Below are 5,249 nucleotides of genomic sequence, written 5' to 3' on the forward strand. Positions count from 1 at the left end.
GGCCCGGGGACTGGGCTTCCCGGGCGCGGCGTTGGCTCCTCACCTGCCCGGCCTCTCAGCCCGGGGACCGCGGCCAGGTGGAGCCGCTGGATCCCGGACTGGTGAGCGCTGACTCCACCCCTCTGCGGCCTCAGCCAATGGGAACGACTGGGCGGGGACTCCCGCGAGCCACGCCCCTGGCCCGGGGGCGGGGCCTCATCTCGGGTGAGCTGGCGGCCTGGGAGGAGGCTTCAGGTCTCTAGCGTGGTGGGCTGGTGGGAGAACCAGCTGGGGCTCCCTGCAGCTGCTAGAGCCGCGCGGTCCACACACAGACACCCAGCACGTTGCAACCACGTCTCTCCGAGCCGGGAGGCCGCCGAGTTAGTCGAGGCTGTGCTGAGAGGTCCCCTTCTGGCCCTTCTCGGGGTGGAAAGATTTCCCGCGCTGGTCTCTGAGGGCTCTGCTGGTTTGGAAAACCTTCAGGTGGTGGCAGCTTTGTGCTGTGTTGATTCCCAAGCTAAAGTTTATTCTGGGAGTTCTAGAAAAGACTTTGCCCTCCTGGGCTATTATCAGGGGGCGCCTGCTGTCCCTCCATTACCCAGCATACACCCTGACTTGGTTTCTAACCTGCATGCAACTCCATCACTGCCCCACGCCATAGGTGGGTGTGGCGCACACCTGTAATCCCAATATTTGGGAGGCTGGCAGAAGGATCGTAGGTTCGAGGCCAGCCTCATCTATTTAGGGAGACTTTCAGCAACCTAGCCAAGATCCTATTTCAAAACAAAACAAATTAGAAGAAGGAGGAGGAAGAGGAGGAGGAAAAGGAGGCCAGGCATGGTGGCGCATGCTTGTAATCCTAGGACTTGGAAGGCTGAGACCTGAGGATTGCAGGTTTCAGGATGGCCTCAACAAGTAGTGAAACTCCCACCAACCTAGCAAGACTCTTTCCCAATAAGTAACATCAGGCTGGGTGTGTAGCTCGAAGGTAGAATGCCTCTGGGTTCAATCCCTAGTTCCACCCAAATAAATAAATAAGGGCTTGTGTGCTGGGTGTGTGTAACTAGGAGGTAGAATGCCCCAGATTTTAATCCTCAGGAAAGGAAAAAAGATAGAAAGAGAGACAGACAGACACACAGACACAGAATGTTGAAACAAACTCTTCAGGGAAGAGCAATTCCCAAACTGACAAGAACTATTTTCACAAAATAATACTATTGTTTATGCTACCCTTCCTATACCATAGGTGTTATTATGCAGGCACTTTATTAATTCTTTAAATCAAACAGCATTGTTAACCCCCAGTTTGCAAATAAGTTATCTGAGACAAAGAGTGAAGTGGTAAGGTTTGGAAGTAGGAATTTATGCAGGAAGAACTGGGCACACTTCCTGCTGAAACCCTCCCCAGGAAGCAGCTGTAGGTTTTTGCAGGGAGGGAAATACTCTTATCTGCTCACCTTGCCTTCATTCTGGGTAGTCAGGAGCAGCTGTTAACTTTATTGCCTGCATTTCATCACCGAGGCTCCAATCTTGCTTTTCTTGTTCTTAGGCTGATGAAAAAAGAGTTAAGGATGAATTAGTCAACATCACAATCCAGCACTGAGCTGGTGGAGGAGGAACAGGGATGGGCAGAGGTGAAAGTAGAAAGGGAGAGAGATTCGAGCCCATTTGGGGTTCCAAGTCTTACGTCTTAGACCAAGTATCTCTTTTGCACATCAGACTTGAAAATCATCCTTTATCAGATTGGTGGTTTGTGATGACCTAAGGTATTAATTTAATGGTTCATAACATTTACTATGTAGTAAACACAATTCTAAGCACTTTATAAATATTTGTTTTTAAAATGCTAGTAAAATCCTTCTAGGTAGACACTATCCTGTTCACTCTACAGCTGAGAGAAGTAGGATGAAGAAATTAAGTTGCTGGGTGTGGTGGCTCACACTTGTAATCCCAGCATCTGGGAGGCTGAGACAGGAGGATCGCGGTTCGAAGACAGCTTCAGCTACTACATAGGCCCTTTGCAACTCAGTGAGACCCTGTTTCAAAAATAAAGAATAAAAAATAGGGCTGACTGTGTAGCTCGGAGGTAGAATGCCCCTGGATTCCATCCCTGGCCCCACACACACACACACACACACACACACACACACACACACACACAGAGAAATTAAGTTAACTTGCCTATGAGTACACATAACAAGTATCTGTGCAGCTGAGATGCTGACCAAAGAAGTCTGGTTTAGAGTCTATGTCCTTACCCCATTTGGCAATTAGACATTAAACACACACACACACACACACACACAAACACACACACACAACTTTATCCAAGTCTAGTGGCAAGGCACATGCTTGTAATCCCAGTACTTGAGAGGCTGAGATAGAGGGATTGCAGGTTCAAGCCACAGTAATGAAATGAGACTCTGAGCAACCTAGGAAAACCCTGTTTCAAAAAATAAAATACAGCTGGGGTGTAGTTAGAGGTAGAGTGCCTGTGGGTCCAAAATCCAGTACCACCACCACCACCAACAACAACAACATACATTTAAAAAATATAACTTTAAGATATTTTTAAAAAAGAACTTGAATTCTGGATTCATATTCCCTAGGAGAAATTGATAATGGAATTTCTTTCACTGCCTATTCAGGAGACTGTGCATTTTTAGCACTACAGATTTTCAGGAGTGACATTATTTTGAAAGGTTTTTATTCCTATCAAAAAGTAAGTTACTATTATTATAACTTAAAATTACATTTAAAAATCTCTAGCAATCTCACTTTATGACTTTGGGAAAAATCCGTTTCTTGCTCATAATTTAGGATGTGACAATAAATGAGACCCTCTAAAATGACAGCTCCTGTTTCTGTGCCAGGTCACCTAGACTCAGTGGTGATGGTGGAAATAATTAAGGCTCAGATTATCCTTGGTGCCTCAAGGAGTAAGGCCACAGGGTCTTTGAACTTGGGCAGGTCTGGGTGTTTTCCTGCTGTGTGAAGCTTTACCCTTTCAAGTGTTACATGGATGGCGGGTCTGAGCTTTCTAGGGAAGGAGATAAACTAGGCATGAGAGGCAGTAGTTGCAGGAACAGGGGAATGTAGTTTGCAGAAATGTTACAGTCTTACCAAGCACTTTGACCTACTATTGGTAATTTTTTAATTCCTTATTTTTTCTCAACCAGTTTAGTTAGAGGGTTTTCAATTTTGTTTTATTTTCAAGAACTTTCGACTTCTGGGAAGATGGCGACCGAGAAAAGCGGGGCTTAAGAGCCCCGCTAACAACAAATCTCCATTACCACAAAATCAGCGCCTTTCAAAGCCAGAAAACAACATCACCAGAGAAACAAAAAAAAATCACCAGGCTCCAGAGAGAAAGCGGACTTAGAACAGAGCCACAGAGGAGATCCTCACGCCCGAGGACGCGGCTTCACGCCCGAGGACGCGGCAGCAGTGCCATACTGACGGCGGCACCAGCGAATTCACGGGATGGCCGCAGCAAGCCGAGGGGAGCCACTGCGGAACAGCCAGGCGGGATTTCTCGGCGCACAGGGCATCTAAAGCTCCCAGTGGCTGAGCTCAGCACACGCTGCAGGGATTCAGAGTGGAAATCAAAACCAAGAAAAAAAACGCCAGCCCCATAGCCGAGGGCGTAGCAGCAGCGCCATATTGCCACCGGCGGCAACAGCACCGAATTCACCGAATTCAGTACAGCTACATCTGCGTACTCAAGAACAGTGAGTCAAATTTTGGGCCACAGAGGAGAAATCCCAGTACTGTACTCACTGGGACTTGACCCAGTGGGAGAGGGGCGGTGGCAGTGATATCACACCATAGGAGAATGTGCAACCTGGCACCCCCCATAGTCTAAAGCAGCCTCTATCGACTCTCTGGGTCGGAGACTCTGTGATACAACCCAGTAAAGGAGTAGTGGGGTCTGAGATACTACTGACTCGAGATCCAGAGCACCTTAAGTGAAGTCATAGTGACCCAAGGGAAGAACCCAGAGAAGGCACAGACTTCAGAAATCATGGGAAAGAGGAATAATACTGGAGCAATGAATGCTCACAATCCCACAACATCAGAACCCGATAAAACAGAAAATCAGAGATTTCTAGAAGATCAAATCAGGAAAATAACTGTAGAAATAATAGAGGTGCTTCGAAAAGAACTCAGAGAGAGCCAAAAAGAGATAAAGGATGCAATTAATGAAGTAAAGGCCTCAATTCAAAGCACAAACAACCGATTAGAACACATGGAGAACAGAATCTCGCTCTTAGAAGATGAGCAATCCAAAAATGAACGCATAGTTTCTAATCTAGGAAAAAATATCCGACAGCAGGAATCTGATATTGAAGAAATATGGGCCCATTTTAAGAGAGCTAACCTAAGAATAATTGGAATAGAGGAGGGAAAAGAAAGTGAAACCAAAGGGATCAACAATCTCTTCAAGGAAGTAATAGCAGAAAATTTTCCAGACATAGAGCAAGAGGTCGATACGCAGGTCCAGGAAATGTATAGAACTCCCTTTAGACAGGATCGGAGAAGAGGATCCCCACGCCACATAATTGTCAAAATGACCAATGTGGAAGCCAAGCAGAGAATCTTAAAGGCAACAAAAGCAAAGGGCCAAGTGACATTCAGAGGCAAACCAATTAGAATCACTCCAGACTTCCCAAACCAAGTCATGAGAGCCAGAAGGGCTTGGAGTAACATATTCCCAATTTTGAAAGAAAACAACTTCCAGCCAAAAATTTCCTACCCAGCAAAACTTTCTATCAAATTAGATGGAGAAATAAGAAGCGTCCATGACAAACAGAAACTGAAGCAATTTATGTCTTCAAAACCAGCACTAGAGAAAATACTCAAAGAGATTAACTACAAAGAAGAAATAGGTAACACACATCAGAACTAGAGAAACAAGATTTTCCATCCAACAGATAACTAAGATTGGTTATCTGTGGAGATTCATTATTTATGTTAGTCTGTTACCTATCTCTAAAGGGTATTGTTTGCCTTTATTGTTGTTAATTTTTAGGATTTCTAGTTGGAATATTAATATACCTTCAGATATAGCATTTGGAAATATTTTATCCCATTCTATTAGTAACTGTTAACTCTGTTTACATTGTCTTTGGATATACAATATGTTTTTTATTTTTAGGGAGTTTGTATACGCTTCTGTTGCCTGTGCCATTGAAATCATAACCAAGAAATCACTGCCAATTTCAATGTTGTGAGGTTTTATGACCCAGATTTTCTCCTAAAAGTTTATA

This window comes from Muscardinus avellanarius, assembly GCF_963383645.1.
Source record: "Muscardinus avellanarius genome assembly, chromosome: 6".
Taxonomy (NCBI): Eukaryota; Metazoa; Chordata; class Mammalia; order Rodentia; family Gliridae; genus Muscardinus; species Muscardinus avellanarius.